The sequence below is a fragment of the Hypanus sabinus genome, chromosome 1, assembly GCF_030144855.1.
Source record: "Hypanus sabinus isolate sHypSab1 chromosome 1, sHypSab1.hap1, whole genome shotgun sequence".
In the NCBI taxonomy this organism is placed as follows: Eukaryota; Metazoa; Chordata; class Chondrichthyes; order Myliobatiformes; family Dasyatidae; genus Hypanus; species Hypanus sabinus.
The window spans coordinates 177150518-177163138 of NC_082706.1; the positions used below are offsets into that span (position 1 = coordinate 177150518).

General features: G+C 39.5%; 1 protein-coding gene across 4 annotated transcripts in view; it reads left to right on the forward strand.

The window, feature by feature from the left end:
• Nucleotides 1-12621, forward strand: part of LOC132400698 (uncharacterized) — a 44834-nt gene that overhangs the window by 5935 nt on the left and 26278 nt on the right. The gene's annotated exons all lie outside the window — the stretch shown is intronic.

The following is a 12621-nucleotide window of genomic DNA, read 5'->3' on the forward strand; positions in this document are numbered from 1 at the left end:
TGGTCAGGTTCTGATTTTTAAACTCCTTGGTCCTATCTGTTTACAGCAGTCCTTCTAATATAATAAAGGTTAGGACACTGTACTAGTTTTAAAAGGTTGAAGTGTTCTGTTGCCATGGTTGCCACAGACTTTTGTTATGCAACACAGATTACAATGTCAGTTTGAAATGGTGAAGTGTTCCATTGCCATGGTAACAGGCAAGGTCCATATTAGAATGTTAAAAAAGGATTCTGCAAATTAAATGGAAACTACTAAGGCTTTTGGCAACATTCTAAAGAATTCCCATGATTTAGGACTTAACAAACCCAGAAACAAGTCACAAGTGAATTATTCAATCTGAAAACCAGACATATAGATCCCACTTTGAACTGAAAAGTTCAGGGTGGCCTTATATGCAACTCATTTCCTCCCTCTGATTGCCCTCTTAACAGTTCCTCTAAAAACAAAGGATGCATCTGCAGTAGTACAGTGTGTACCTACCATCAGTTGAGATTGGTTGCTGCTCTGTTCTGGTGTGCCTTTCCTGTTTTATTTAATTAGTCCCAATTTCAGTCTTCCAGCACAAAATCAGGACTGCACGTTAGCAATTGGGACTTGAAATCCACAGTTGGAACTTTGTGTGGAGAACACTTAGCAAAGTTGGGATAGAATAAAAACTGATCAGATGGTTTATTTTTAATAACAAACTTCAGTGTGAAAGAATCTCCTCTGCCGTTCTGTTTGAGGGACGACTGAATGGACTGAATAGGTTATGGTAGTTGGTGGAGAGGGATCAATAGCATATAAACTGCAACAAGTCTCGATCAATTGAGTGAATTTCTTTCTCGAGTCAGTTATAGGAACTGATGATAATTTCTGTGTTTTCATCTGCCTTAAGAAATCTTGAAATTTAACAGTTGCACAGCAAAGAAGCTTCTTTGTAAATGGTTAGTCATTTATTTGTCTCATGTTCTCCACATAACACAGGTTTCAATTAGTTTCTGCATGTTTTTATTTCCCGCATCCTATTCCTAGTTGTGTTTTCTTTTAACGCAGACCATGAAGAGGTCTACTAAGTGTTCTCAGCATCCCTATATTTTAATTTAAACCTTATTTTAGGATTAACGTTAAAACACCCCTGTTAGCAAAAAAAAGTCAGAATAAGCCAAGATCTCTTTCTACTTAGGTGGAAAGTATAAACAGCTCAAATGTAATATGTGGCAGCTGCTTGTAATAACTGATCAATTTGGTCCCACTTTCCAAATTTTTGGACACCTGATTGTTGCCTCAGTGAATTCTGATGTAGTATCTCAGCAATCCAAGTAATATATTGGAGAACACATCTCTGCCTTGTCATTGCTCCCAAAATGAAGCCCATTTGAACTATAATATGTGGGCTGTAGAGTTTGCCTGCAGTTCTCATAGATTGGGTAGAGTTGTACCTGAACTGCAAATGAAGCTGAAACCTCAGAAATCTGATAGTGAATGATTGCTCGATCTATAGTGTTGAAATGAGGGATCAAATCTGGAGGATGGGAAAGGGGCTTATTTGCTGTTGAGTCTTGTTTTCTTCTGTTGTTGTTGCTTGTGTTAGGTGTTGTGCTGCTGTTGTATTGAACATTATGGGCATGCTATATTGGTACCAGAATGTGTGGCAACACTTACGGGTTGCTCCCAGCACAAGGTTGGTATGAATCCCCATATCCTAAGGAATTTCTACAGAGGCACAATTGAGAGCATCCTGACTGGCTGCATCACTGCCTGGTATGGGAACTGTACCTCCCTCAGTCGCAGAACTCTGCAGAGCGTGATGCCGACGGCCCAGCACATCTGTAGATGTGAATTCCCACTATTCAGGACATTTACAGAGACAGATGTGTAAAAATTGCCCGAAGGATCGTTGGGGACCCGAGTCACTCCAACCACAAACCATCTGCTATCCGGGAAACAGTACCGCAGCATAAAACCAGGATTAACAGGCTCTGGAACAGCTTCTTACACAGGCTATCAGGCTGATTAATTCATGCTGATACAGTTGTATTTTGATGCTTAATTGACTGTCCTGTTGTATTATAACTTACACATTGCACATTGCACATTTAGACAGAGAAGTAACGTAAAGATTTTTACTTCTCATGTATATGAAGGATGTAAGAAATAAAGTCAATTCAATCCTTGGGTGTATTGGTTGTGAGTGAAAACAGAACATTTCATTATAATCACCAATGTTCTTGTGATTAATCTGAGTCTGAAGCAAGCCACAACATCCATATTATGATTCCGTGGAATTAGTTGCCACAGGCAGCTGTGGAGGCCAAGTTGTTACATATACTTAAGGCAGAGGTTGATAGGTTCTTGATTGGTCAGGGCATGAATGAATCTGGGGAGAAGGCAGGAGATTGGGCTGAGAGGACAAGTGGATCAGCCATGATGAAATGGCAGAGCGGACTTGATGGGCCAAATGGCCTAATTCTGCTCCTATATCGTATGGTCTTATAGTCTTATTGAAAGGGATAAAATCCAGCCAAGACACTGTTAGGGAGCTGAACTCCATGCATTTTATTTATGTTGGGCACAAATTTCAGACTTTATCTGTCACATCCTCACCTGAGTCTTCTGAATATAACTTCATGCCACCTCATTGTATGAAAAGTCCCAACATGAATGACCAATCCTGCCCTCAATCCATTGCACTGGCTCATTTTGTACAGATCCTCTATGTAAATAGAACTCTAGAGCCTGTGGAGTGCTGGTATCTGATCTGCTTACTGCAAGAGTTAAATTGAGTAATTGGTTGTGACTTATTTGTTTCTTTAGTACTCAGTGGCTGGGACTATCAAATTATAGGGGCTTGTTGGATGCGGAAGAGCTACAAAGTGAACAGGAGATTAATATAATTTTACTCGCAATTACTTCAGCCTCATAGTCATGCTCCAGCAATCACCAGCACACCTTCCTTTAGGCCAGCGAACCAGTGACTATAGGGTTGCTACTGTCATTCTCCTGCTCCCAGCAATGAATTTGTATTACCTTTTGGAAAGGAGAGAAAAGTACATTTTTTTTGTGAGATGAGTGAAGAAGCTGTGCAGAATGGTACATGAGTGTGAGTTTCGTAGCTTTGGTAAGTGTATGAGATTATGTGAATTTAACTTAGGCATTATAATTGACGGAGATGAATGCTGGAATTTGGGTTACAGCTTGTCTAATGTGCAGGACTAGTGGTACAGTTGGCGGAGGGCGGCAATTAAAAATGTCTTCACCAACATTGTAACTATTAATAATCTTTACAACTTTCTAGGTCCCAGAGGGTAGATGTTGTCATCTCTTTCTCTTCCACTCAGGTGTTCAGAGCTAGAGGAAAATCTGAGTGCCTACTCTTTGTTTTGGCTCAGTAGACCATGACACACTTGCCAAATTTAAGTTGATTGCTATTTATCTTAGATAGAAAAAGGTGCCTGAGACAGCAATGAATTTTATCATTGTTGTCCCCTTTCATTGGGTGGTGGCCAATAAGCTATGGAATTTGATCTACAGGCTGGCAGATGTACTTTGTCTTCGAAATTTTTAATGGTCTATTTGTCATATACTTCAGTGAGAGATGACTTCGAGCTGGAATATGTACATAACACAAGTATATTCCATATATTGACTTGATGATTGATGTTGTAATGAACTTGGTTTTAAAGTGAAGATGGACAAAGTTTTGGATATATATAGTTTCTGATCTGGTTTGCTCCATTCCAACAAAAGCTTATTGGAAACGAGTCTCAGTATTGATTGGCTGATTGGCCTGGTATGGAAACACTACTGCCTTTGAACAGAAAGTTCTACAATAGGTGTTAGATTCAGCCCCGAACATCATGGGTAAAGGCCTCCCCAACCTCTGAGCGCATCTACATGAAACACTGTCATAGGAAAACAGCATCTATCATCAGAGATCATCACCACCCAGGCTATGCCCTTTTCTCACTGCTGCCATTAGGTAGAAGGTACAAGAGCCTCAGGACTCACACCACCAAGTTCAAGAACAGTTACTGCCCCACAGTCATCAGGTTCTGGAACAAAAGGGGATAGCTATACTCACTTGCCCATCCATTGAGGTGTTCCACAGCCAATGATCTCACTTTATTACCTATTGTCTTGTTATTTCATGTTCTGGTCATTTATTGCTATCTATTCATATTTGGAATTGTGCAGTTTGTTGTCTCCTGCACTCTAGTTGATCTTTCATTGATCCTTTTATAGTTTCTATTCTGCAGATTTTGCTGAGTATGACCACAGAAAATTGAATCTCAGAGTAGTATGCAGTGACATATATGTACTTCGATAATAAAATTTACTCTGAACTTTGAATTTTACAGTGAGGAAAGTGAGAAGGGAGCTGGTGTGACAGCCTTGCTTCTGTAATTGTGCAGTTTTGGACCTGTTAGTTCAGATAATTGCTTTCATATCATTGCATAGGAACACAACATATTTCTGAGGTCAGCAGAATTTGAGTGGTGGTCAGGTGGCCTTTGACCTGGGCCACCTGGTGACAGCAGGGCTACCTGATGACAGCAGTAGATATTAGAAGATCCTGTGTCCAACAATGTGAGTTAGAGTGTGAGGAGAGGACATCAGTTGAGTGAGTGTGAGAATAAAGAAACAAAGAAGAAGGGACAGTGAAGGGAGGGTGTGTGGAGCAGGAAGAAGAATATTAGGGGTTCAGAATGGGAAAGGGAGGGAGGCAGAAAGGAGGGAACTGAGTGAGAGAGGGGAGGTGTACTGGAGGCACTGAGGAGAGGATATGAAGGTGTATTTGAGAAATAGGGCATAGGAAATGCATAATATACATGTATGCATCGCAGAGCGAAAGCATACACTCTGACCTTCATGTCCATTATTTCTATGTCTGACGTTTGTGCAGTAGAACTTAATTTCCATTTGGTTGGTTTCCTTGACATTGTGTGAAGAAATCATTCTGTCAAGTCCCTGTGATAGCTTTAAAATGCAGTCATGGGTTCAATCAGTGGTAGCAGTTTTCACTGAGTTCTCATGAAATTCAACCTCTGATTAAATGCTATTGCAAAATCAGCATGCTAGTGCTGGCTGTTCAATATAATCATGAAGAAGAGGTGAGAACATGAAGGTTAAGCATCTCTGCATTATATTAACAGAGTGGCTTATTCATGCACTGGGTATCTTCCAGGACTGTACAGTTTCTCTCCCTTCGTGTTTCTGTGGTAATTCATTTAGAATGCAACCATAGCAAATTCTCTGCCATTTTTTTTTTGTGTTTTGTCTCTATACAAGCAAGTAAGCAATTTTCAATTTGTTCAAATGAATGAATAGAATTGGAAAATATAATCCCGTATGCCATTTTATAGAACATTGTTCATTTTTATATCAAAAATAATTTCAAAATTGTTCTCAACTTGTAAATTAAACTTATAGTGTTGTTAAAGACATCTTAAGTTACATATAATTACATATTAATAATACTAATGATACTACAGAATAATTTCACCGCAATCTTAAATGAAGCCCTCACCATCGCTTAGAAGAGTGGAGGCTCCTTCACATTTGTAAAGTCATTTGGTAAAGATATCCAGAATCCACTCCAGTGGACTTGATGATAATCTCTAAATGGTGTCTCATAGGCATTCCACAAATTCCTTCTCTTGGGCTCATTTCTATCAATGATCTGGATGATAATGTGGTTAACTGGATCAGCAAATTTGTGGATGACACCAAGATTGGGGGTATAGTGCATCATGAGGAAGGCTATTATAGCTTGCAGAGGGATCTGTATCAGCTAAATGGCAGATGGAATTTTATGCCAACAAGTGCGAGGTTTTGCACTGTGGTAGGTCCGACCAAGGTAGGCCTTACTTGGTGAACAGTAGGGCACTGTGGAGTGTGGTAGAACGAAAGGATGTAGAAATACAGGTACATAATTCATTGAAAGTGATGTCACATGTAGATAGGATCGTAAAGAAAGCTTTTGGCACATTGACCTTCATAAATCAATGTATTGAGTGCAGAAAATGGGATGTTATGTTGAAATTGTACAAGACATTGATGAGGCTTAATTTGGAGTACTGTGTGCAGTTTTGGTCACCTGCCTACAGGAAAGATGTAATCATGGTTGAAAGAATGCAGAGAAAATTTACAAAGATGTTGCTTGGTCAAACCCACTTCTCCCACACCAAATCTGATCATACATTTAGCTTTTTGATCTCAATATTGCCAAACTGCATGTGGCTCATGTAACATATTGCAACTCTTCTTGTGATTTATAGTTTTATTTTACATGTATTGCAATTAATTCCTGCCATGAAACAACAAGTTGCATGACATATGCCGGTGATATTAAACATGAGCAACATGCACAAAATGCTGGAGGAACTCAGCAGGCCAGGCAACAACAATAGCCGAGACTCTTCACCAGGAACATCAACTGTACTCTTTTGCACAGATGCTGCCTGGCCTGCTGAGCATTTTGCGTGTGTTGCTTGGATTTCCAGCATCTGCAGATTTTCTCTTGTTTGTGATATTAAACCTGATTCTGAACAGTCCACGGATTATTTCCTTTTCAGTTCTGCCTTTTAATTTAATCCCTAGCAGAACCTCTTTCCTTGTTCTTCCTAAGTTGTTGGTACACAGATGGATCATGACAGTTGAATCTTTCCTCTCCCACTCCAAGTTCCTCTGCAGATCAGATGTCCCAAACCTGGACACCTGGCAGACAATTCAGCATTCTCGACTTTAATCCTTGTGACTAGTCACCTGACTATACTATCCCCAATTACATCTATATTTCTCTTCTCTCTCCCCCCTGTGTTGTACTGCTCTATGTATTGCTTGACCTCAACAACTGGTAAGGTTGTTACACCTGATCGTAAGTGCACTCAGGTGGTTGTAAAAGGTTCTGATTGCAGAAGAATCTTCTCAATATCCAATGTTTACATCTAAAACCACAACAATGATATAACTTATCTGATCATTGACACATTGGTTTTGTGGCCACTTCCTCTATGTAAATTTGTAGCCACATTTCCTGTATTACAACAGTGACATATTTTTCAGATAAACCCAATTATACTTTAGAAAGTTTATGTTATTGCAAAACAGATACCATTTTCTGTAACCTGCAACTGACAACCTTTGTGCATCTAGATCATCAAAGGCTCCACCTATAAAAGTACAGCAGCAATGATTTCTGAATTCAAAATGGTTTAAAATTACCGACAAAAGTCATGAAAAGCATTGTTTTGTGGTGGCAATATCATAACAAATGACTATAAGTAACAATAACAGTGAATAAATAGTGCAAAAAAGGAATTCCAAGGTGGAGTAATGGGTTCATAGATCATTCAGAAATTTGATTGCAGAGGGAAGAAGCTGTTCCTAAAACATTGTTCGTGGGCCTTGAGGCTCCTCTACCTCCTCCATTCTGGTAGTAATGAGAAGAGGGCATGTGGTGGATGGTAAGGGTCCTTAATGATGGATAAGACCATAAGACATAAGAGCTGAATTAGAAAATTCAGCCCATCAAATCTGCTCTGCCATTTCATCATGGCTGATCCTGGATCCCATTCAACCCCATATATCTGCCCCACCAACCAGGAATCTATAAATATACCCATGGATTTGGCCTCCACCACAGTCTGTGGCAGAGCATTCCACTGTTCACCATTCTTTAGCTAAAAAAAAAATTTCCTCCTTACCTCTGTTCTAAAAGGTTGCCCCTGAATTCTGAGGCTGTGCCTTTAGTTCTGGATACCCCCACAAGAGGAAACATCCTCTCCACATCCACCTTATCTAGTCCTTTCAACATTCAGTAGGTTTCAATGAGATGTCCCCCCCCACCGTACCCTCTTCTAAATTCCAGTGAGTACAGGCCCAAAGCTGCTAAACACTCCTCTGGACTCCCTTCAATGAAAGCACATCCTTTCTGTGATAAGGGGCCCAAAACTGTTGACAACACTCCAAGTTCAGCCTGACTAGTGTCTTATAAAGCTTCAGCATTATCTCTTTGTTTTTGTATTCTATTCCCCTTGAAATAAATGCCAACATTGCACTTGCCTTCTTTACCACAGACTCAACCTGTAAATTAATCTTTTGGGAGTCCTGCACGAGGACTCCCAAGTCCCTCTGCACTTCTGATGTTTAAATTTTATTCCCATTTAGGTAATAATCTGCACTATGTTCCTTTTACCAAAATGCATTATCATACATTTCCCAACACTGTATTCCATCTGCCATATTTTTGCCCATTTTTCCAGTTTGTCTAAGTGCTGCTGCAATCGCATTGTTTCCTCAACACTACCTACCCCTCCACCTATCTTCGTATCATCTGGGAACTTTGTCACAAAGCCATTAACTCCATTATCTAAATCACTGACAAACAATGTGAAAAGTAGCAATCCCAATACTGACCCCTTAAGAACACTACTAGTCACTGGCAGCCAACCAGAAAAGGACCCCTTTATTCCCCCTCACTGCCTCCTGCCTGTCAGCCATTCCTCTATCCATGCCAGTATACTTCCAGTAACACCATAGGATTTTATTTTGTTAAGCAGCCTCATGTGAGGTACCTTTTCAAATGCTTTCTGAAAATCCAAGTAAATAACATCCAGCCTTTGAAGAACTCCAACAGAGTTGTCAGGAAAGAGTTCCCTTTACAGAAATCATGCTGACTTTGACTTGTTTTATCATTAGTCTCCAAGAACCCTGAAACCTTGTCTTTAATAATGGACTCCAACACTTTCCCACCCACTGAAGATAGGCTAATTGGCCTATAATTTCCTCTCTTTGTCTTCCTCCCTTCTTAATGAGTGGAGTGACAATTGCAATTTTCCAGTCCTCCTGGACCATGTCAGAATCAAGTAATTCCTGAATGATCATGACCAATGTCATCCATTATCTCTTCAACAACATCTTTCAGGACTATGGGACGTAGTCCATCTGGTCCAGGTGACTTACCCACCTTCAGACCTTTCAGTTTGCCTACCACGTTTTCCTTTGCAATAGCAATGGCACTCACTCCTACTCTGTGACTCATGAATCTCTGGTATGCAGCCAGTATCTTCCACATTAAAGATGAAAGCAAAGTACTTATTAAGTTCATCTGCTATTTCTTTGTCCCCTCTTACTACCTCACCAACATTATTTTCCAGTGGTCCAATATCAACTCTCACCTCCCTTTTATTCTTTATATAACTGAAAAATCTTTTAGTATCCTGCTTTATATTATTGGATAGTTTGCCCTAATAGTTCATCTTTTCCCTTCTTATAGCATTTTTTTAGTTGTCTTTAGTTAGATTTCAAAAATTTCCCGGTCATCCAACTTCCCTCTCATTTTTGCTAGATTAACATACAAAACATATTTTGCTACATACAAAAGCCTTTCCTTGGCTTTTATACAGTTCTTAACTTCCCTTGTCAGCCATGATTGCCTAGCCCAGCTGCTTGAGAACTTCTTCGGTTGACATGTCTATCCTGCGCTTTCCTGAACTATGCCTGGAACTATTCTGAACTGTTCCCAGAAACTTCAGCCACCTCTGTTTTGCCATCATCCCCATCAGTATCCCCCTCCAATCCATCTGGGCAAGCTCCTCTCTCGTGCCTCCGTAACTCCTTTTATTCCATTGCAATATTGATGCATCTGACTTGTGCTTCTCTCTCTCTCAAATTGCAGCATGAATTCAATCATATTATGTCCACTGCCTCCTAAGGGTTCCTTTACATTAAGCTCCCTAATAAGATGGATGATAATTAACGACTCATCATTAAGTGACATGATGAACTAGCATATAAGTGTGTTTTGTTATAGAAAGGACAACATCTCCTCAGGCCATGTCACTTAATGTTTGAGGGTCTTGGAACATCTCGGGACAGTAGAATTTGAAACAGGTGGTAGGAAAATTCATTTCTGGTCCTTGAAAGAATGGTGGGGTGAGTTTGGGGTTCACAAAGGTTAAAAGAAAAAATGGGACATATTTACTGAAAATGATTATTGAAAATGATATTCCAGCAACAATTGCCCTCAGTCATTCTCAAGGTGATTTGTTTACCTACATTGGTCCCTACTGAGCTGAAATGGAATCATCTTAATGTAGTTCTTCATCCGAGATGCATCCAGTTGAAATTCCAGAAAGATGTGAATTAACTCAGAGATGGCCCACACAGGATAAAAACAAAGTTGAGGAAAAACATATACATGAATTTCTAGGAAATGGATGATTTCTGAATGTCAAGGAAACTGAAAAGCGTTCCAAACATTAATAGCATGTAAACCTGGGGGATAATTAATTAGTTGTCTGTCAAAGAATTTCACACCAGATTTGGGTTGGTGGGTGGGCTTTTGTTAGGCTCTTTTAGGCTCAAATGCCTCGCAGGGCCTTGCCAATCATGTTCAGGATGCAGGTTAGACATTTTGGGTCTGAAGCAAATAAGTGAAGGGAGATGAGGAATCTGAACCATGAGAATGGACAACAAACTCCTCTTAGCAAATTCACAGAATAAAGTTCAAAACACTATCTTATGCTGCTTGAAAGATTGTTGATTTTGTTGAAAGAGTAGGATGAATAGAATACTGGAACTGCCAAAGAATAAATTACACTTAAGATATCATTGTTCTTTTGGCTTTTAGTGAGTATTTTGACACTTGTGGTATGGCATGAATCTGTTGTCATGAAATATATCAGGCTTTAACAAATCGGTGTTCTCTCTGTCACAAGTAAATTATTCTTTAGTGTTATTTTATCAGTTGCATCTATTTATGCTGCATTATGAGTTCAGCCTGACCCTATGGTTCCCTTTTGAATAAACCTATTTGTTCTTTGTTTCATTTAGCCTGACATGTACAGATCATAAGAGATTAACTTTGAGTTTACGACCATCAGACCATAACACATAGGAGCAGAATTAAGCCATTCAGCACATCAAGTCTGCTCTGCTATTCCATCATGGCCTATTTATTATCCTTCTCAACCCCGTTCTCCCACTCTTTTCCTGTTGCTGTTGTATGAATGAAGTCACCGGCGAAAAGTACTGGCAGCTATGAAGCAGGTTCTTTATTCAACAAAACAAGATCCAGCAGGGATCATATGCAGACACTTCGGTGGAAAGGTCTGGCTGGCCCAACATTGGGCTTGATATTTTATGTACTAAAGGACAATGTATTTATCATGCTTTCTTTGAAACTACAGACAAACTTCATACCTCTCGATTCACACCCACACCACAGACATCCAGATGAATTTTAATCAGCATTGTCTGGTCTGGGATTCACAGATTTTAAGAACCCATTGTTTCAGAGCTGTACTCCAAAGTAAATACACAATTTATACTCAGACCCAAAGAGTAGTGGCCGAAGTCATTTGCTAAATGTAAATGTGCAAAAATCGCTCTAACACCTGTAATCTTTGATGCTCCTACTAATCAATAACCTATGAGCCTCTTCAGATAAACTTGGTTTTCACAGCCACCTGTGGCAATGAATTCCACAGATACACCAGACCCTGGCTGAAAGGTTTCTCCTCACTCTATTCTAAATGGACGCACTTGTTTTCTGATGCTGTTCCCTTTGGTCCTAGACTCTCCCACTATTGAAAACATCCTCGCCACATCCACTCTGACTGGCCTTTCAATATTCAATAGGTTTCAATGAGATTCCCCCTATTTTTCTAAACTGCAGCCTATAGACCTAGACAGCAGGCCTAGAGGCATCAGACACTCCTCATACAGTATGTTAATGTTTTAATTCCCAGGATCATTTTTATGAACCTCATCTGCACTCTCTCCAATATCAGCACATTCTTTCTTAGATAAGAGGCCCAAAACAGCTCACAGTACTCCGAGCGTGGTCCATCCAATATCTTATAAAGCCTCAGGATTACATCCTTGCTTTTATATTCTAGTCCTCTTGAAATGAGTGCTGGCAATGCATTTGCCTTCTGTACCTGCACCAAATGTAACTTTCAATGGATGTGTAATTTGCACGGTTGCTCTATTAATCCTATTAATTGATATTTGAGTTATAGTGAGATGCTTTTGTCTGATTTTTGATTCTGATATTTCTGAAAAGTCATAACCAAAGTTCAGCATTGTGGTTTTTATCAATGGCCGAAGTTCTCGATTAGTATGGGTATCAAAGGTTACAGGAAGAAGGTAGGAAAATAGGGTTGAAAGGGACAATAAGTCAGGAATGGCGCATGGGCCAAATGGCCTAATTTTCTTCTATATCTTAAGATTCTAAGGTCGAGTCCACAGTTTTTTTGCAATAAATGTGTGCAAGAAACCAACATGGTTTTACAAATACAAAACCAATATATTTTGTCAATCTATACTGTAACATAATCTTGTCAACTAAGATATCCAATTAAAAGTTCATCAGTAATTCAACAATATAACACCTGAAAATAACTGACTGGAATCCTGTAAACACAGGAACTTTTCTTGCTAACAAATTGAGAATAATAAAATAGTCATCAATGAGCAAGAAATTTCAGCTGAGAACTTTTATCTTGAATTCTAAATGTTTAAATCCTGCCAGCTAACAAGGTGCTAGAAATTTAGAAAATGTACCCCTGTGTGATACAGAGGACCATGGAAAATGTCTAACCCATTTTATTCCTCTCCTTAATATATGGCTTA